The following is a 23,268-nucleotide window of genomic DNA, read 5'->3' as shown; positions in this document are numbered from 1 at the left end:
TTTCAAGTGCTACGTAACTGCAGTAAAAGATTATTTACTGACAATAGGAGTAGAATCCTGATGGTAACTAGTGTCTATGTAAAAGATAATTGCTGGTTTTGCATATATTTTATATTTTGTGGAAGTGAAAGTTCTAACTGTTAAGCAGTCTGTAATACTCGTATAGTTACTACGTAATATGTTTTAGAGCAGGGGTCCTCAAACTCCGGCCCCCCAGATGCTGCTGAACTAGAACTCCCATGATTCTTTGGCTATATGTAATTCAAAGAATCATGGGAGTTGTAGTTAAGCAACATCTGGGGGGCCGGAGTTTGAGGATTTAGAGGTTTTAGAGGAAATAAAATGCGACCTCGTGAAATTGATAAAATGTCCTGTGACACAGATGAATTGGACGGTTGTGCTTATTATGCAATTAATGCAATTGCTCCTGAATCTTTCAACTGGAAGTAGCTTAATAAACTGAATTTACAACACAAGATGATAATCCTAATGCAAGCCCTACTGGGCATCATACATTTTGGTGTACGACTTTCAGATGTGACTTGTGAATACTTTCCTGTTGTATGGAACTAGGGATTTTTCATGAGGAAACTGGGTAACACATTTTGCTTGTGCTTATTTTTGGTTTAGTGTACTATACATCCTCATTTCTCAAGTATTACATTTAACCCTTTTTGGAAGTGGTCTCACAAAAAACTGTTTTGTCACTCAAGCTGCCTCAGCAGTGTACTTTAGGAAAGGGTAATGGACTGAGCCTGCTGATTAGGATTTCCGATAAAAAGAATACTGACACTATGCATTTCCGTTTTTGGCAAGAATTTCTGCCAAACGCCTGAACTGTAAGTTTACTTTTAATTGTGTAGTTTTCATCAGTTCTTTCGGTTTCTATAGAGTTTACTGCAGTATGTAGGTAGTACCTTGAAATACAGAATTCTGCCATTGGGGTTCCCCAAATTTTGGCTTATGTGGAATCCATAAACTTTCACCTTGACCCAGTCTTGGACAGTTTAACAGATAAAATTACTTTATGGAGCCAATTTGCAGACTAGTCCTCTGCTTATTAATGGCTTTATCTTGTGTTTATCTTGCTGAGACAGATTTCATTTAGCTCAAAACCAAATCATTTTATTTGTTTGTTACCAGCAGTACCAATCGTTGAACTAGCATAAAATCTGTCTAAAAATTAGGCTGTGTGGAAGCCATCTCCCGATATGTTTATTTAGTTTTTAATGCCGCCTTATCCAACAATGCCATTGTGAATAACCTTTTGATCAGTGGTGCAAATGCCTAAAATATGTGTAAATATACATATATTTGTATACATGTTTAAGATTGGTTTGTCATTTTGAGAAATCTAAATTGCAGGTCATGGGTACTATTTATTGAGTGGCACTGCTAGTTTCTGATACAAAGATAATTTTTAATTTCTTTATCATTTTGAGCTGTCAATAGTTTAATCATTAATTTCCCTTACCTTATCTCTGATTTACTGACTGCGTAATTAATAATTCTAAGGGTCTGATGAAAAGAGTGACCTAACTGCAGCACACTTACTGCATTATTTACTAAAGTGAGTTTAAAATAAGAGAAAACCAGCCAAAATAGCGGACTTGGTTGAATTTTCTAGTATAGATATTTTGCCATTTAATGACATCTGTCATGCCCCAAACTATATGTGCTCAATCCAATGAGCATAAGATTTTATCTATACTTTGTGCTGACAGTTTTTTTTGTTTTTTTTTCTCAGGTGTCAATCACTCCATTCCAACACTGGCAACAAAGACAGTGTGATTTATAAAATACATAAAATCTCATCGCTATGAATTAATTATGTTACTTATTTAGAACAAGAATGGGTTTACTAATGGTATATTGTATATCGTGAATTATGTGATGTGTGTGTGTGTGTGTGTATGTGTGTATGTGTATATATATATATATATATATTATATCTCTATCTCTTGCCAACTTCATTGACAAGATTTGCTCTGCATGGGTTTGCGGAGGACCGCCAGGAGGTGGGTGTTAAGTTTACATTGAATACACTGTTGTTGTTTTTTTTTTTCTTTTTTCGTTTTTTTTTCTTTCTTTCTTTCTTTCTCTCTTTAAAGTTGAAATTCACTCTGAATTCTCACTTTAGTGAATAAAATGTTTGGTGTCTGTACATGTGTATACATTACCAGTATGACATTTTGTCAATATATGTGATCATTCTTGTAGGAGCACTCCATGCAGGAGCCCCCCCCCCCCCCTTCCTTCAAACAAACCATTAGACTGAGATCTCTGAACTTCTCTTGCCTGCTGCAGCATCCATGGGGATCAGAGATCTCAACCAATCTGAGTCCTCCCAGGGGATAGATAGGTCAGCAGTCCCAAGGAGTTCCATTGATGAAAAGGCTTATAGCAGCAGTTTGTGTAAATTGCTGTAGCTATAAATAACAGAATGACAGAAGGCAAGAGAGCTCCTTATACTGTATGCTGTGCTAAGAGCACACATTGTTATGGAGATTCTAATATCCAACAATGTTGCATACGGTATAAATGCTACAAATACTAATAGATTTGTATTAAATGCTCTGTACATTTGTGTATCTCTTCTGTATAAAGCTCTTTTTAAACCTTTTTTTTTTTTTAAACGTATACATTAGGGCTTTATAATTCCAGGGCTCCATCAAATGGGAATTTGGGGAATTTTTTTTTTTTTAGTGTACCTATCCTCCCCAAAACCTTCCTTGCATATGTTTAGAAAGAATCAGCCGCTGGAGAGCAAGTGGATCCTACAAGCTGTCTCTGGTATTGCAGCATGCAGAGACAGCCAGAATCCAACTTACACCGGGGACTTAATCCAGCATTTCCACTATCCCATTTACCTCTCCCTGCCGACAGGTGAACAGCAGGGGGAGGGAAATCGAAATCTGTTTCAAGTGTTTGATAAGTTATGCAGTTTAGATATACCAACACTGCAAAAAATGCATAATTAAATGCATTTGTGTTTTCGTTGGGGGTACATCTACTAAACATTGCCATTTATTCTTTTGTATTTGTGTAGGGGAGTGTCTCTTTAAATCTGACAGATCTTATGCTGTAGTGTTGGTGACACCTTGCAATATCATACTCTGTAGTGCAAGATATAACACTGTGCGCTAAAGAATTTGATAATATGGACTGTCCACTTGATATAACAGGCAGATCGTGTAAGATACATGTGCACTACTTTTTTTTTTTTTTTTTTTTTTAGTTTCATTTAAAAAAAGAAAAAAATCGACTGGGATTTTTCTGGTCCCTTCCATGACACACTTCAGAATAGAAATAACTGCAAATGAAAATGGTACCAGTATTTGCATCAAAGATAGAAGAACAAACAGAGACTGTAATTGTAAAGTTTGGCATGGTTCCAGCAGCAGTAACAGTAACTCAGCTGAACAGGCTTATTCGCAGGTAGACGACATAGCCTTTTGTTTAAAACGGCAATTTCATTGTATGCATAATTCACTTTCTGTTGTGCTTTGTGCAAGTTCTCTGTTGGGGATCTGATCATTGCAGAGACCGTAGCTCTTCAGGACTTTCTTTGCAGTAGAAGGTGAGTATGCTGCACTGATGCTGCACTGTATTCGGGTTTGGTTTTATTTCAGTGTTACTCATTAGTTAAAACCGTCACTTTTGTCTAAAGGTATTCATTAGTCTGGGTGTCATGTACCTGTCGGTTTAACCATGCAACGTAAAACATTGCTGTTTTGCAGGAAAGGCAATGTTTATATTGCAAGCTTTAAATGCTTTCAGTGGGTGTTACTCTAACTGCCCCTAGAGGCGCTTCCTTTAAAAAATGTATGATGCTCATGCACACTAGCTTCCCAATGCTTTCCGATTGGTTAAAATCTTCAGTTTTGATGATCTCGGCCATAAGGGCGGGATGGCAGTGTGGAGACTGGCACTGCGAGGGAGAATAGGTAAGTAAACTAGCCCCCTTTTGCACAAGGTGGGGGCTGGGAACCTAAACTCCTAACAAGGCACTTTAGCATTAGAATTTGTATTCCTAACACTATAGTGTTTCTTTAAGATGCATAATAACTGTGTTCTGTCTATTGACAGATTTTATAGTTTTCTTGTGTGAAAATGAAACCATGTTTGCTATGCAAGGATGAAAAAATAACAGCGATAGCACCTGCAAAAGGGCTTGATGGAAAGCACTCTGCTGAACAAGCAGAAAATAATTGCACTGTTGAAATCATCAAATGTTGTTCACAAACGAATTTGAAATTCGACACACATCCACATGATGAGCGCTACATAAACTAACCTAGCTTGGATGACTGAGGTTATGCATTTGACAGGTGTGTAGCGTTTACCCACTGTGCGGCATTGCAATGTGCAATTTCCTTTCAATGTTGCTATTTATTATCATTTTTTTTCCTCTATTATGCTATTGAAAGGTATTAACATTATTTTCAGAACCCCATAGATGAGATGTTGCAAACTGGAGCAGACTTTTTCTTTTTATTCATTCTCCTTTTTGAAGCCATTATGTGTTCACAGACATAAATCATGATGCTAATCTACATATCAAATTAAAGGGTTACTCCGACAAGTGTTTTTATTAGAAGAGCTCTTACTGGCATGCCTCCCTTTCCAACAAAAATAAAAGGAGGAAAAGAAAGCCTTTCCCACAGGCCAGTTTTTTCCTGCAACCTGATCCTTTTTGTCTAAAGGCAGAGGGATGCCCCACAGGATGGTTGAGGGTAGGTCTTGGGCAGCAGGGAAGGGGGGGGGGAGGGGGGCATGCCATTGGTGATGGTTTGAAGAAGCTCCTATTTTAGTCAAGTCACTCAAAATTATTTCACTCAGAACTAAGTAATATAACTCTCAGGTTATCCTAACCACCTCAACAGGGTTCTAATGGTTATAGAGTTGACTGCTGTTTTTGAAGCACCAGATTTGCTCCTATATGATATAAATGTGTCCGAAGCATCTGACAGCCTCCCTACTTTGCATATAATCCCAATGAAGTTGCAAATGACTATGAAGTCACTTCAGACAAGTGACTATGAAGAATAATGGAAGGTATTTCTTCACATAAACTTGTATCAAGGCAAAGGGCATCCTGGTAAATGGTATGGGCTGTGTGTTTTTAAGTAGCTGTGGACAAGATCTTCAGATGGAAATATGTAAGATTATGCTATAGTGGTTATGTTGCTTGGAGTATTCCATTAAGAGTCATAAATGTTGTGTAACAAGTGTGGCCTTTTGAAAGTAACCTCATACTAATGCAAAAACAAATTATTTTAATCAGCATGCATCTCACAGAAAACATTTGGAAATGATCACCTGCCAGGTGCAATAATACTGGAACCCAGCATCTCAAATTATAGACTGTCAGTCTAGGTGGAAAATAGTAATTACAGTTGGGTACATTTTAGACACACGAGTTTGATTTTTTTGTTTTTCTTGGTATTGGTGTCATTCCATGTCAGGTATTCATACACAGGCTGCCTTCCTATAATTTTTTGTAATTTTTTTTTTCTGTAAGTTGAGTAGTGCTTTCTAACTTTGCCCAAAATAAAACCAAATTGTTGCTAACAGTGCTTTACTAAATTTTTTAACGTATAAAATTGTGAAATATATTGTGGTTTATTTAGTCTGATTTACAAAGGCTAATCAAATCAGATATTAAATATACCAAAAAAAAGAAATGTGCTTCCACCAAACATGATCAGCTGTATCGATTTTTGTAGGAAAATTAAGATTCTGGCCAATCCAAAAATGCCCTCTAACATTAATTTAAGATGAATTTGTAAAAAGGTTAATTTGTTTATCACAGTGATGTCGATCTATTAAGTGCAAAAAAAATGCAATTTTAACCCACCTGTCGTACTGTCTAGTGTTGCCGTGTCATCGGCAGTGTGGATGTTACGCTTTTATGACACCCACCATACTTCCACCCTGGCTCTCCTTTCATTTGCATTGCTTATGAAGACTTAATGAAACCGTGCACATCTCCTCCTTGACACTGACACGCTTCCTGCAATGGTGTCTTAATGGAGTGATGTGTTCTTCTAGTTCCTAGCCCAGCTCTAGAACCGTTGACTAGGTAGTTGGCAACAACAATTCAGGTGTTGTTAGTTGCTTTGTGTGGGCTGGAGGGACCGCATGTTTTTATTTTTTTTTCTGCTCTCCCAATCACTCAGTACTTTGACACAGGAGTGTAGACAGTATTATTGATTGACAGGATCCTCCCACCACCCCTGTGTGTACATTTGCTCGTAATTCTGTTAGCACAATGTATAGGTAGAATTTTATGCTCTTTGAAAAGAGCATAGGTTGTGAATACCATGACAGGTACAGGCTTATTATATAACCCTTGTTATAGATTAGGAATTGTCCTACCCAACAATGTGGATTGCTGGCTGCAGGCAGGACCCATTTCAATAGAACACTTTTTACTGCAGTGCAATCAGTATAGTGGGTCATGTGATTTTCATGATGGAGAGCACAACTGAAGTTGAATAAAAAATGGAATGTAGATATTTGAATATGTTTAATATATTACCACTGATATGGAATTGTTGGTAAGCAGTGGGAATTAATACCTGCTGGTCAGTCAGTATTTTGTCATATTTGTTTAATTCTGCTTTGTTCCTTACAGAGAGAGCTCTTTTTCTTTTAAAAGTGAAAACCATGTGGTTGTATTTGCACGAATAACCGGTTATATTGCTTTGGTCGGGGAATGAATATAATTTTGAATATTCAGTGTTTGACGCACCTCATGCTTCCCAAATTTAATATCACTCAACTTTTTGTTATCAACCCCCGTAACCCTAATCTATACCCTACATGAATGAATGCTCATAAAGCATGCATTTCATTAGTGGATAGAAGACCAGGCCTCACATTTTGTCAGTAGCTGTAAGCAACGTGTGCAGCACATACAGATTGTGTAAATTCGCAATTGTTGCTCATTTAAAGATTACTTCTATTACCTTTTGAATATAAAATACAACTTTCACAACAAATACAACTTTCATGCTTGTTTTTCTTAAAGGATCACTATAGTGTCAGGAAAACAAACTTGTTTTCCTGACACTGTCATCCTTGGGGGACCCTCAACTTCAGGGCACCCCTCCATTAAAACCCGTTCAGCAGCTTGCCTTAATCCAGTGTCTGGCTCCCTCTGCCCTGGTGACCTCTCCTCCCCACCTACGTCGGCTCCCAAGTGGAGTGCAATTCGCATGCGCTGCAAGAGCCGCACGCGTATTCTAACAGTCCATAGGAAAGCATTTCTCAATGCTTTCCTATGGACGTTCTGCATGCTGGATGTGAATTTTGCATCCAGCGTCGCAGAAGCGCCTCTAGCGGCTGTCAGGAAGACCGCCACTAGAGGTTGGATTAACCCTGCAATATAAACATAGCTGTTTCTTTTAAACTACTATGTTTACATCTGAAAGGTTAAAACCTGAGGAACTGGCACCCAGACTACTTCATTGAGCTGAAGTGGTCTGGGTGACTATAGTGTCTATTTAAATTGTTAGTCACCTTAACCCCATATCCTAAATGAGTGTTTCATGAAGATGAAATCTTTAGGAAATACATTGACCGTGTTGGAATATCACTGAAGTTACTACCGAGTCAATAGATATACTAAGACAAAGTAGAGACTACTTTCATAGTATTTTTCTTATGCTTGACAAAAGGCACAGTCCCTCTTGTCACGGCTGAGGGCAAAAAGTTTCTGGCTGTGGAGGGTCTCATGCTATCTTCGATAGCGGTCTGTGTGTATGACGCTGACAACGGCTACTGGCAGCTGTAGTAATGAGGCACAGGTTCAGGCATAACCCGCCTTCTGCCACCACACTGCCAGTGAAGCAGTCCCCATCGGGGGTCTTTGCAAATTAATTAAAGACCAGTTACAGCTTTTATTTAAAGGACCCTTGAACTCACCCAAGCCATTTCCTCTTAATGGGGATAAGTGTCTGGTTCTCTTAAGTATTTTATTTTAGAAACTCCAGTGTCATTGTTTACATTGCAGGGTTCAATCCACCTCTTCCCGACAGTTTTACGGAAGTGTCTTTATCAGACCCTATTGATTCAGATTTGTATCAAAGGATGGAATAAATTAATGGGATTAATAGTCCTACATATCAAGTCCAGAGGGGCTCCCAGTGACTAGCATTTGTGGAAGATATTTGTCAAATAAAAGTGTTACATGGCATACTAGAATATGTTCATGCTTAGTGTCTTATAAGGGCATTTCTTAATGATCTTTCCAATGGTATTGTAATAAAACTGTTATTTGCATCAGAGCAAGTTGAACAGAATGGAGACCGTAAGGTTAACATTAGGTTGGTTGCACATTCTTAGTTTAGTGACCCATTCTCCCATTGTAATGTAGTCTATAATAAAGTAAAATCTGCAAAATACCTTCAGTATCCTCTTCCCGTTGTGAAATGGATATCCATTACAAAAAGCAAGCCAGCAGCACTGCAGGGAATAATTTGAGAGCAATTGTTGGAGTCTTGTTGCATATGATATCCCTGTTCAAATCACTGGGGACCCACTGAAATTTGGGTATTGCATTGCTGAATCAAAATGCATGTTTAGGATAGCTTTTCATCAGTCCAGATGGTTGATTTTTATTTTGTGTCATTAAAACCTACATTAGAAGCGAAGGTCCCCCTCATAACTAATGGGTCACATTCAATATTGCTACAAGTCTCTAAACAGGGAAATTGTTTTTGTCAAAAGCAGACAGTGCTTCCAATATTTTTGCAGGCGGTATTTGCAAACATAATTCCTCGTACATCTGATTATTATCCCAAGTGAATGCTTCCTCTGCCCTATGTTTGCTCTGAAAAAATAAACACCAATATACTCAGGAGGGCAATCTGTCTAGCTCTTGATCATGTGTGGGAGGGGGTGTATTTGTCAGTTTTCGAAGTTGTTTGTCAAAAGACAAGTCGTGCTGTGGCATGACATATGTATTGCTATTTGTACCCAGACCTGCACTTACTATCGACCCAGGCTTCGCATCACCACAGGCCTCGCTCTTGGTTATAAAATGATCTGAAGGAGAACGTTGTAATGAGGGCACTGCGATTTGTTTATAACCTTAGGATGCAGTGCTTTGTTACAATAGCCTTATCTCGTTCTTGTAATGTCCTTAGCCTGCTGTGAGGACAACTTTACCACATGCTTTGCTATCAGCTCCTGTTAATTGTAGACATGTAAGCACAAAAAAAAATCTGTATATGCTGCTTGACTCATAACAAATGTATTCTTTATTGCAGTAAATCTAACATACAATTGAATTGTGCTGTGGCATGTATGAAGTACTGTGTAGTTAAAAGAGATGAAAATAATGTAAATATATACATTTGCTTTTATGTTTGAGTCCCTAAAAGTAGGCATCAATATACCCATACCCTGTCAACTGTATGCAAGCTAAGGCTAAGTAAAAAAACTGGGAGAAGCGTTGATGCAAGAAACCTCTCTCTGGGTTCATCCAGGCCCCTGAGACTCCCCAAATGCTGTGTTCTAGAGGAAGGAAGGAAAAGGGGGAAGAGGAGATGACCATTCTTCTAGAGAAGTTTTAAGCTCTCCCTTATTTGTTATTTGTGTGTAATTTGTCATCCTCCCCTTAAAAAAAAAAAAAAAAAAAAAATTAATTAAATCCTCCAGTTTGTACATCCCTGCAGTATTAAATTTGTTTATTTTTGTGCTTGAAGTCTTGAGTAATTAATTAGATGAAACCTATAGTGTGTGTGTGTGTGTATATGTGTATATGTGTATATGTGTGTATATGTGTATATGTGTATATGTGTGTATATATATATATATATATATATATATATACACACACACACACTCTCTCTTTAATTTTTATTTTTTAACCTTGTGTGACACATGTCATTTGGTGCCCACTTCACCCATACACACATTCAAATTGTAGACTGTGCACCCCAATAACCCTTACTAAATCTGTCATTTAATACTGTTGGCTTTTACGGCAATAAAATACACCCATTTGTGTGCCGTGATTGTAACGGATCGCCTGGCACCCCGACTGGGTACCTCCGTTAATGGATGCTCCTAGCGCTTCCTGAGGACTCCAAGCACTCTGGCAGACACCACAATCACCGAACCGATTCAGCATATGAATCTTCTCAAGCATAGGAATACTGTAGACCGTTGAATAGGAACCATACGAATAGGCGTACACTCCTAGCAGTCAACTGGAACAGCATGCAATAAATCCTTCCCCCAATAATGAGACGACACTTCACTTTGAGGGTAAAACAGGAACTCTCGACTGGCTCATCCAGCCTGGCTTTTATTTCCATCTCACACATACAGGCCACACCCAGGGGGAGGCATAAAATAACCAATCCGAGATATGTTACCACCCACACATCCCCTCCCCTTAGCCTGAGAGATAATCTACTTATTATACAGTTTAAAACATAACTTTTACACTATCTATAACTTCAAAACCATACATCACATTCACATACAAATCACATATTCAGACTCGGCATACTTTAAACATAAACACTTCGGGGGCGGAGCCTAACCGCCGAAGAAGATGGCCGCGTTCTAGGAGAGCTCCGAGGCGGCAAACCGCTCACATTAAGGGCAATAACACCGGCAATCCAGCCACGAACCGTACACCGTAAACCCGACCCTCACCGGAGCACACTGAAATGGGCGGCGGACGAAAATCCAAATCCGGAACGGCCGTGGCGCCGATCTTCAAAGCCAGGTCAGACAGAGAGGCGCCATGCGCACACAGCATGCAGGCCTCGGATTCAGACTCCGACACAAGTATCACTAGCCACAAAAAGGAGACGTCACCCCTTACCAGACAAGACTTAAAGGAACTACTCACAGACATGAAGTCCCTAGTGGCAGATGAACTCACCAAACATCTATCCCCAATCAATGAAGGCCTGACTGCTCTAACAAAGTGCGCACACACACTCACTAGAAACCAAAATGGCCGACGTTACCGCCATTACCTCCAACCATGAGGCCAAATTCAAAGAAATGCAAGAGCAAATAGCCTACCTGGAGGACTTACAAGAAGACCTTAATAACCGATCCAGACGAAACAACATTCGCATAAGGGGTCTGCCCGAATCCATAGCACCAGAAGCCCTCAACGCCATGCTCCTTGAAGCCTTCAGCAGCTTGCTGCCTGATGCCTCATCATCAGACCTCCTCCTCGACAGGGCGCACAGAGCCCTCCGTCCGCCCACAGCGGGCTCCTCACAACCCCGAGATATCATAGTCCGCTGCCATTACTTCCATATCAAGGAGGCAATCATGCGGGCTACCAGAGAGACCCCACTGCAGATAGAAGGTCACACGGTACAATTATACCAAGACCTAGCACCCACGACCCTTCGCAAACGCAGAGAGCTGAAACCCCTGACCCAAGTCCTCCAAGCAAGGAGAATTCGCTACTCATGGGGCCACCCCTTCAAGCTCATGGTGCGACATGACAACCACACATACACGCTATACAGACCATCGGAAGCCCAAGAATTCGCCACACAACTAGGCCTCCACGAACTAGCCCAAGATATGAACGCAGCCTCACAACAACCGGTTGCCCAACACCGACCATGGGACCAACAGCCACAACGGGAGCGCGACAGGAGACAGCGCCCTAGGCAGTCTCCAGCCCAAACCTACGTCCAATACCACAGCCGCGTCTCGGCTTCGCTCACGGCACCCTCGCATCGAACCCACCCTGCTGACCAATCCCGGATACACAGAACAAAGACTATCGACACCGCAAAGCCGAAACTAAAGACCTAACCGTGAACTCCAAAACCCGACAAAGAGCACCCAGTACTTGCACCTGCTCCCCGGCCTCCGGGACACACTCAACATCCTCGGTGCCCTCCCCCAGTGAGCACAACGACCCACCACAGCTACCCACGCCGTCAGCACTGAGCCACACCGGCCTCGCCAGCCTCGACCCACAGCCCTGGAAGACCCCAACAACGCCATTCTACGAGCCACAGGACGCAGCACAGCATCCCCAACCGCAGACGAAAAAGACCCCACTCAGCCGTGGAGCACCCCAGCTCACACCCCAAGATCCAGCTGGCAGAGATCGAACTTTGAGAGCTCTAAGGACTTTGGGACTAACGTAAGAACACAATGGGGACAATTTTTGTCTTTCTTTTCTACTGCGTGGGGCGGGGATGGGGAAAAGAATGGGATGACCTGGGGCCCTGGTGGTCCTCCGGGGGGGACGGCGGACAGCGACGGCTTCAGACCGGGAGGAGAAGTGCACCACGAAGGCTACACACGACTCGGCCTATGCCGTTGGGACAGCAAGGGGAGGTGGGCTTGGTGGAACATAGTGGGGCTCTGGCGGCCTCCCCCCCCCCCCCTCCCACAGGGCGGGGATGCGGTGGGCCGCGACGGCCCCGTGACAGAAAAGGTGACGGCTCTTGGGAGTCACATAGCACCTGACCTGACCGGAGGGCGGGATCGGGCAGACGATGGAATACAGATGGCCTGGGCCCTGGCGGCCGTCCCCCTCCCCCCTCCTACGGGACGGGGGGGCGGCGGGCCGCGACAGCCTTGAGCCTGACAGAAATGGTGTACCCCGACAACTACATAGATCCCAGACACTCTCAGGAAACAAAACAGCCCCTTATAATTACAAAGAGACTGGGCCTAAAGTAACACAACCCTTACACCGGACCACAGCACCCTCACCGAAAGATCCAACCACCAACCACCCCATGCGACTTACTGCCGCACCGAGACGCGGCAAAACACAAACACTGCTGTACATAGTTTCAAAGATTACCTCCCAGGTTTCATTCTCCCCGGTTCCATACTAAGACAAGAATGCCCGCACGAACTTGTAAAGTGTTTGCCGCCCACTCCCAGACAGACTACCATTTCCCCCCCACACAATCTGATTCGTACCGCCGGTCTCCGACCACACCAACCAGAGAGACCCTCGGTACCACAGTCCACCTTTGCTGGCAATTGAAGTAAGTCCAGCACTTTTACCCCCCCCCCCCCCATACACCTTACCCTTCCTGTCAATCCTCCTGCTGCCCTCCTGAGACCACTCGGGCCCTGATACCTCCCCCTTGTACCGCCCTACACCCTCCAGATACACTGCAACACCTGACCAGGTCACCCCAGACCATGCCACTCAACTTACATTGTATCTCCATCAACGCAAAGGGCCTCAACAACCCCAAAAAACGCCACGCCCTGCTACGATGGGCCCACAGCCAGAAAGCAGACATTCTCCTAATTCAAGAAACTCACTTCACTCCTCACAAACACTTCCCACTCAAAAACAAACACTACAACCACAGCTTTCTCGCCAATTCTCCAGAAGCCAAAACCAAAGGGGTGGCTATCATACTCAAAGCATCTTGCCCCCTGACCGACATCCAAGCTTTCCCAGATAAACAAGGTAGATACCTCACGCTCACGGGTAAAATAGGCCCCTCAACCTATTCCATCACCTCCTTATACGCCCCTACGACCCCAGACTCAACATTCTGGCAAGCATTCTCAGCCCATCTAACAACGCAGTCCTCAGGAAGCGCTAGGAGCATCCATTAACGGAGGTACCCAGTCGGGGTGCCAGGCGATTTGTTACATTGGTGGCAGCAGTGGGATGGGGTCCTAGTGTGAGGTAAAGCAGCTTGGAGACACAGTTCATTTGGATTACAAAGTGAGGGCAACGCTAGTACCCGTACAGCGCCCCTATCCACAAAAGAGGCAACTTCAGCAGAGCACAGGGGGTAGGGATGGGTCGGTCCTGCCCCCCCACAACAGGGCTGTTTAGCCAAAGGGGAGACAGTCGGTCTCCACCAGCAGAGCAGTGTATCTAAAGGGGAGACAGTTGGTCTCCAGCAACCAGGCTTCAACCCGACTACTCCCGTGGTAGTGCTGGCATCCGGGCAGAGTACCGCTGGTCTCTGCCCACTTAGCAACCCACCAAGGCAGCCTACCAGTCCCCCACACAGCCATGGTGAGGCACCTGGACATGGACCAATTTCTACTCTACCCAGGTGTAGTAACCAGTTATTGTGGGTAGGCTGTACTGCTGTTTCTGTTTTGTGGGTGGGTTGCTGGACTAACCAGGGCACTGACCGGCAGGAGGTCAGATACATAGAAACATAGAATGTGACGGCAGATAAGAACCATTCGGCCCATCTAGTCTGCCCAGTTTTCTAAATACTTTCATTAGTCCCTGGCCTTATCTTATAGTTAGGATAGCCTTATGCCTATCCCACGCATGCTTAAACTCCTTTACTGTGTTAACCTCTACCACTTCTGCTGGAAGGCTATTCCATGCATCCACTACCCTCTCAGTAAAGTAATACTTCCTGATATTATTTTTAAACCTTTGTCCCTCTAATTTAAGACTATGTCCTCTTGTTGTGGTTTTTCTTCTTTTAAATATAGTCTCCTCCTCTACTGTGTTGATTCCCTTTATGTATTTAAATGTTTCTATAATATCCCCCCTGTCTCGTCTTTCATCCATGCTATACATGTTAAGATCCTTTAACCTTTTCTGGTAAGTTTTATCCTGCAATCCATGAACCAGTTTAGTAGCCCTTCTTTGAACTCTCTCTAAGGTATCAATATCCTTCTGAAGAGAAAGAAATGAAACCAAGCAGATGCCAGAATTCTATACCCTGTTAGTCTAGTTGGTAAAGGGGAGAAATGTGGCGGAACTAACCTCGCCACTGAGAACTGGAGAAGCCTGGTCGCTAGCCTCCTGCCCAGTGATTATGGTCCCTGGGAGATTTTGCCCTTTAATGGACTGAATTGGGGCTTATGGACTGCTACCATAATGTACTGACCGTTTAAGAACTACTTTTGGGCAGGTGGATTGTATTATACTGTCCCTAGCTCTTTAAATACTTTGGGGACAGATTGGTACTTTTGTATATGGCACTTCGGACACAGTCGAAGTTACCGAAGTGGCCGGTATCGGACAAAGGACCACGTGGCGGCGGCCATTTTAACTTCGAACACTGCCAACCCTTAACATCAACTCCACTTCGACACTTCGACCAAAGTCGAAGTACAGGCACACTTCGAATGGGACTTAGCCGTTTTTATGCCAGGAATTGACCGACCGCACAGCCTAAATCTATGGAACTGTTTTGGGCAAGAAAATGTGCTTGCGGTCGGTCATAAAAGGACTTCCGTGTAACTTTTGATCCACTGGAGGGATTTGCCTGAATTTTGGAAGTGTTTATGTTTAAAGTATGCTGAGTCTGAATATGTGATTTGTATGTGAATGTGATGTATGGTTTTGAAGTTATAGATATTGTGTAAAAGTTATGTTTTAAACTGTATAATAAGTAGATTATCTCTCAGGCTAAGGGGAGGGGATGTGTGGGTGGTAACATATCTCGGATTGGTTATTTTATGCCTCCCCCTGGGTGTGGCCTGTATGTGTGAGATGGAAATAAAAGCCAGGCTGGATGAGCCAGTCGAGAGTTCCTGTTTTACCCTCAAAGTGAAGTGTCGTCTCATTATTGGGGGAAGGATTTATTGCATGCTGTTCCAGTTGACTGCTAGGAGTGTACGCCTATTCGTATGGTTCCTATTCAACGGTCTACAGTATTCCTATGCTTGAGAAGATTCATATGCTGAATCGGTTCGGTGATTGTGGTGTCTGCCAGAGTGCTTGGAGTCCTCAGGAAGCGCTAGGAGCATCCATTAACGGAGGTACCCAGTCGGGGTGCCAGGCGATCCGTTACAATCACGGCACACAAATGGGTGTATTTTATTGCCGTAAAAGCCAACAGTATTAAATGACAGATTTAGTAAGGGTTATTGGGGTGCACAGTCTACAATTTGTGCTAGGACTACAATTCTGGCAAGCATTCTCAGCCCATCTAACAACGCTCAAAGCCACATTCACCATTGTAGGTGGCGACTGCAACGCCACACACCATCCGTCTATTGACCGCACCACCAAAACCCAGAGCGACCCACGACCATCACACAACGCGCTCCCTTCTCCCACTTCCTACACACACATAACCTCCTGGACATCTGGAGAGCCCAACACCCCTCAACTCTAGATTATACGTTCTACTCCCACCCCCACAACACTTACTCCCGCATCGATTACTTCCTCATCTCCCCAAACATAACATCGAGGATCACACACACCTCCATTGGCCACATAACCTGGTCGGACCATGCCGACATCTCCCTTACCCTCTCAATCCCCAACATGACACGTCCCTGGACATGGAAACTCAACTCACAACTCCTACAAGATAAGCTCATAACCATGTCCCTAGCGGAAGACATCAAGGAATATTTCACCCTGAACGACCCTTCCGTGTCCTCCCCAATCACCCTATGGGCGGCCCACAAACCAGTTATCAGAGGCAAACTGATTGCTATAGCCACAGCACGCAAAAAACAACACAACAGACAACTAATGGACGCCATTTCTGAAATAAGCCGCCTAGAAACCCTCCACAAACAACACCCGACCCCCTCTCACCTTGACCAGCTCACAACAGCTAGGGCTCTACTCAAACGCCTCTCCCTCTCAACCACAGCCAAAGCACTCACATGGACCAAACAAAAGTACTATGAGAAGGGCAACAAGGCAGACTCGATGCTAGCAAAACGCCTCAAAAACCTAACAGACACAAAACGAGTCTCTAAGATCCGCACACCGGATGGCACAATGAGTACCGACCCACACACAATTGGGAAAACCTTCCAGCAATACTTTACGTCCCTTTACAACCACACCCCAGACCCCCAATCTGACTTTATCCGATCCTTAACAGATGACTTCCTCAAGAAACTTTCCCTCCCCTCCCTCACCGATACAGCCAGAACGCTAATCTCAGCAGACATATCCCCAGAGGAACTACAAGCAGCAATACAAACCCTGAAACCCAATAAAAGCCCCGGCCCAGATGGCTTAACAGCTATCTATTACAAATCATTCGGAGACATACTCACCCCACGACTATGCAAAGTCTTTAATGAAATGCTCAAAGGCAACCCATTACCCCCCGACATGACACAAGCCAACATCACCCTCCTGCCTAAACCCGAGAAATCCCACGAGGACCCAGGTCACTATCGCCCCATTTCACTCCTAAACATAGACTTAAAACTCCTGACCAAAGTAATGACAACAAGAATTAATCCCCTCTTACCAAGACTCATCAATCCAGACCAAGTAGGCTTCATCCCTCACAGACAAGCACAAGACAACACCAGAAGGGCCATAGACCTAATTTGGTACGCCAACCATAAACGCCTCCCTACTCTCCCTAGACGCCGAGAAGGCATTTGACTATCTTTTCGCAGTTCTCCGCAAATTCAAATTCCCACAAGAACTTACCCACTTTCTCCAAGCAATGTACCACACTCCGACCGCACAGCTACTAATCCCCAATATTACCCCTCCCGGAACGGAACCCGTCAAGGCTGCCCCCTGTCCCCCCTATTATTCGCCATATCCCTCGAACCCTTGCTAGAGACCATACGTAACAACCCACACGTTGAGGGGCTCAAGATCAGAGAAGACACATTCACCATCGCAGCATACGCAGATGACATCCTCCTTACCCTGACCAACCCCATCCCGACCCTGACCGCCCTCATAACAACCCTGCAAGAATACTCAAAGATATCGGGATACCAACTCAATGCCACTAAATCAGACCTCATGCCGCTCAACCTCACTGAACCCGTTATCCGCTCCCTGAAACTGGATCTCCCCTTCCGTATCTGCCCGACGGCAATCACTTACCTAGGAGTCCAAATCACTAGCGACACCACCGCCCTCTACACAGCCAATTACCCCCCACTTTTCCAGAAAGCATTCCTAAACCTGGAACGTTGGAAACCGATGAACATATCCTGGCTAGGAAGAATAGCTTCCGTCAAAATGAACCTCCAACCCAAATTCCTCTACGCCTTCCAAGCACTACCCATCCCCTGTAATAAAACTGACCTCAAACGACTACTAACTGCCATAGACCGATTCATTTGGAATGGGGAAAAAACCCCGTGTCCGTAGAGCCACACTGTATGTACCCAAACTCTCCGGAGGTCTAGGCCTCCCCAATCTCACACACTACCTACATGCAGCCCACCTGACACAAATCCAGCACTGGCACCTTCCCCCCGCACACAAACGATGGGTAGACCTGGAACATCTCATCTTTGGCCGAGACCACCCCTCCCAATACATGTGGCTCCAAAGGCAATATAGACCACTGCCACCCCCCACCTCCCCGACAATCACCCACTCCCTGGACCTCTGGGACCGACTCAGCGATAAATTTGACTTGTCCACAGGCCTATCGCCCCTTACCCCAATCCTCCGCAACAAAATGTTCCTACCTGGCCACACACCACAACACTATGCCCACTTCGAAGATCGCGACATAATTAGGTTAGGACACCTCTATCCCAACGGCAAGCTCCTGCAATACACCGAAATCCCCAATCCTGAAACCTTAACCACATTTGACTACTTCCGCTACCTCCAACTCCGAAGCTTCGCAGCAACGGATACGGTTCGCATGGCAGCCACCTCGTCCCTGACCGGGTTTGAAAGAGACACCCTTCACTCACCATCCAGAAAGAGCCAAATATCAACTATTTACATGACACTAACCACACATCACACTCAGATAGCCCTCCCATACATCACGGCATGGGAAAAAGATCTCGGACCCCCCGAGGACCCCACAGACTGGGCTGACATCTGGGCATCCATTAAATCCATTTCAATCTGCGTCACCCATCAGGAGCAGGCATACAAAATGCTCTTCAGATGGTACCTCACTCCCTGCCGTTTAAAGGCTATGAAACGAAGCCCCACCAACCTTTGTTGGAAATTATGTGGCGAAACTGGCACATTCCTCCACTGCTGGTGGACATGCCCAAAACTCACCCCCCTGTGGGAAACAATCATGACTCTCCTAACCAAAATACTTGACAAACCGGTACCCCGAGACCCATGGTCCCTACTACTCTCCAAACCCTTAGACATCTTCACCCGTAACGAAAACAAACTCATAGCAAGAGTGGCCCTAGCCACACGCAGAGCAATTGCGGAAACATGGTCCATACAACGTATACCCACTCACCCTCAAATACACACAAAAATCACGGACAGCATAGATATGGACAGACTAACAGCGCAAATACATGACACCCCTAAATCATTTCACAAAGTCTGGGACCCGTGGATAGAAGGACACAGCACCCTACCATGGTGATCTGAGAGACCACTCAAATAAAGCCACTAACGTACAACGAAAATGGCGTCTGACACCCACACAACCGCCTCACCCGACCCATCCGGAGCCCGGTGGGTTACTCAGGAGGGCAGCAACACCTACCCCCTTCTATGTAGTCTTTCCCTTTACCCCTCAAATACCCCCCCACCTGCCCAACAACCCTACTGATTACAGCACCCGACTCAAATGCTAGGGTCTGGTGATATAGCCGCAACCAAAGAATAATCTAAGGCTGCAGCCCCTATGACAACTGCTCCCCCCCTCCCTAACAAAAGAACGACTACCTCCGAACCACCTGGCTTAACAAACCTATAAACTATATCACCTCTCTTCGCCGACATACTTTCAACCCGGACCACTATCCCCTCAGACAAACCACGATCTCCTCAACGACATATGACCATTGATAAAATAACCTGTGGGGTCGCACGCAAGACCTCCCACATACTACGGTCCTCAAAGAAAGGTATAATGCAAGCCAACAAACCTCTATGCCAGACTACAGTGCAAACAATACAATGTCGTACCTTATTGTTATTACCCATATAACCAACCTCTTTTTTCTGTTAAAATGTACATACGACTTTTTGTATGCGAAATATGAAAATTGAAAAATAAAGAATCTTTAAAAAAAAACATAAACACTTCCAAAATTCAGGCAAATCCCTCCAGTGGATCAAAAGTTACACGGAAGTCCTTTTATGACCGACCGCAAGCACATTTTCTTGCCCAAAACAGTTCCATAGATTTGGGCTGTGCGGTCGGTCAATTCCTGGCATAAAAACGGCTAAGTCCCATTCGAAGTGTGCCTGTACTTCGACTTTGGTCGAAGTGTCGAAGTGGAGTTGATGTTAAGGGTTGGCAGTGTTCGAAGTTAAAATGGCCGCCGCCACGTGGTCCTTTGTCCGATACCGGCCACTTCGGTAACTTCGACTGTGTCCGAAGTGCCATATACAAAAGTACCAATCTGTCCCCAAAGTATTTAAAGAGCTAGGGACAGTATAATACAATCCACCTGCCCAAAAGTAGTTCTTAAACGGTCAGTACATTATGGTAGCAGTCCATAAGCCCCAATTCAGTCCCTTAAAGGGCAATATCTCCCAGGGACCATAATCACTGGGCAGGAGGCTAGCAACCAGGCTTCTCCAGTTCTCAGTGGCGAGGTTGGTTCCGCCACAGTGATGATCCCCCAAATACAACAGTTACAGGGACAAATGTAGGTGATACTACCCCATTTCAGTTTGTACATATTGATATTTGCCGGACCTATCTTGCCTTTTGAGACTGTATGACTGCCCAGGAATGAGAATTGCTCCCATCATAGCACACAATTTGCAAAAAAGTCAGCACAGTGTATTCAAAATTGGGTATGTCCTGTCTGTTTTTCCTTTTTTTTTTTTTTTTTTTTTAGCTACTTGTCCAAAGCTAGTGATATCATTTTGTTTTATTTTTATATTTTACACAAAAACTGCACTTTACCTGTTGGCATCATAGTTACTATACATTTTACAGGTCTAAAACAATGGGGTTTTGGAATGTTACATGGTCCGTATTCACACCTGGAAATTTAACAAATCGATTTTCTGGGCCTATGTCTCCTTTGAGAGAGTATGGCGTCTCTTTTGTTAGTGCCTACTGGTTTCCTTAATGACTGCTCCGCTCTTGGTACTTTAGACCACTAATCAGAATATGACCCTTTTTTATACATAACCCCAATGTTACTATAGTTTTTGTCAGTGAGCCTCTAAAACCTTATTTTTTCAGTTCCCTTGGGAAAAGAAAATCAAACTCGTATGCCAGGCTTTAGAGTTGCAACAAATTATCGATCATAGATCATGAAAATATTTGTCAAAGAATCTCATCGATTAGTTGGCCTGCATACAGCACTGGGCATGTTTACTCTTTGCATTACTGCTGTTTAGAAAAAGTTATTACAATTGCCCTTTAAAAAAACAAAGGAAAGTGTGAAACGCGCTGATAATGTCTAGTTGAGCAGAGTGTATAAAGTTAGCTGTGTTTTACTCGGATAAAGGTGCCGGAACGTTTAATACAGTTGCTAGTGGGACATGGAGGGTTCTTAAGACGGACTTCTGACCACTGCATATCAGAAGACCAGCACGTATATGTGCCACTTTTTTCAGGGCAGTATAGGTTTCTTTTTCCGCTTACAGCTACTGGTTTATGTGTATTAGATCACCAGTGCAACCCAGAAATAAGTGTTATCGTTCGGATTGTTTTATATTCAATCAGGTGATTTGGGATTATGCTTTGCATGATCTAGTGCCAAGCTTATTTGCAGTAAGCCCCTTCAGGCATAGGCAACCTTCGGCTCTCCAGATGTTTTGGACTACACCTGCCATGATGCTTTGCCAGCATTATGGGTGTAAAAGCGCCAGCATTATGGGGGATATAGTCCTCAACATCTGGAGTGCAGAAGGTTGCCTATCCCTGTGCACTATTATCTGTTTACAGGATTATTAGCTGATTATATGTGCTGTATAGATAACTGTAAGGTTTTGTATAGTCAAGACTTGACAAAAGCCACAACTGGCTGAAATATTGTCAGCGTCTGCTTGATTTTCAAATTAAAACATGCACTTTTGTACACTTTCTGAATGCATGGATCCTCCATCTAAGGGCTGTCCACGGGCCAGTGGGATTTTATGCGGCCCACCTGTGGATTGTGACTTCAGCTTATGTAACAAAGCCATAGGCCCTGTGGGTTGTGAAAAAATAATCGTACACATACAAGCTGGCAGGGCCGATGACGTGAGTGTGGACCGCCCAATGTGCTGTACAAAGACAGGGGTTTCGGGACTAGGCTCTGCCCCCTCGGGTAGATCCTGCCTCCTCTCTTTAGGCCTGAGAGAGGCAGTGCCTAGTGTTAAAGGAACACTATAGTCACCTAAATTACTTTAGCTAAATAAAGCAGTTTTAGTGTATAGATCATTCCCCTGCAATTTCACTGTTCAATTCACTGTCATTTAGGAGTTAAATCACTTTGTTTCTGTTTATGCAGCCCTAGCCACACCTCCCCTGGCTATGATTGACAGAGCCTGCATGAATAAAAAACTGGTTTCACTTTCAAACAGATGTAATTTACCTTAAATAATTGTATCTCAATCTCTAAATTGAACTTTAATCACATACAGGAGGCTCTTGCAGGGTCTGGCAAGCTATTAACATAGCAGGGGATAAGAAAATCTTAATTAAACAGAACTTGCAATAAAGAAAGCCTTAATAGGGCTCTCTTTACAGGAAGTGTTTATGGAAGGCTGTGCAAGTCACATGCAGGGAGGTGTGACTAGGGTTCATAAACAAAGGGATTTAACTCCTAAATGGCAGAGGATTGAGCAGTGAGGCTGCAGGGGCATGTTCTATACACCAAAACTGCTTCATTAAGCTAAAGTTGTTCAGGTGACTATAGTGTCCCTTTAACCCCTTAAGGACACATGACATGTGTGACATGTCATGATTCCCTTTTATTCCAGAAGCTTGGTCCTTAAGGGGTTAAACCCACTGACTATGTTCACACCACACTGGGCTTTCTGCACCCTCCAGCTCATCAGGTCTGCTGCGTATTGTTGTAGAAAAGCAGTTTGCTCCCCCCTCCCCCGCCTTGCATGCTTGCCCACGATAGCTTGTGAATCCACTTACAGAAAGGGAAACAATTTTGGCACTGCATTCCAGCACATACACCCACACCTATATAAGCAGACTTAATAGCTACTCACTTACAGCTGGCTATTAGATTGCAGGCTTGGGCCATTATCTCCAAAGTGACAGTTCCTCTTTACTAAATAGATTTTATCTTGTATGGCTGCCACACCTATATAAGCAGACTTAATAAGTAAAGTAATTTACAGGTATTAGATAAGGGCAGTGATGGCTAACCTTGACACCATAAATTGTTTCTGGACTACATTTCCCATGATGCTCAGCTAGCTTTTAGAGACTGTAAAAGCTAGCTGAGCAT

The 23,268-nt window shown here is 43.9% G+C and overlaps 1 protein-coding gene across 2 annotated transcripts in view; it reads left to right on the top strand.

Moving 5' to 3' along the window:
- ABHD12 (abhydrolase domain containing 12, lysophospholipase) overlaps positions 1-23,268 on the top strand; it is a 144,294-nt gene that overhangs the window by 62,976 nt on the left and 58,050 nt on the right. The window lies entirely within an intron of this gene.

Source organism: Pelobates fuscus, chromosome 2 (assembly GCF_036172605.1).
Source record: "Pelobates fuscus isolate aPelFus1 chromosome 2, aPelFus1.pri, whole genome shotgun sequence".
Taxonomy (NCBI): domain Eukaryota; kingdom Metazoa; phylum Chordata; class Amphibia; order Anura; family Pelobatidae; genus Pelobates; species Pelobates fuscus.
This window is presented reverse-complemented; position numbering and strand designations above follow the sequence as displayed.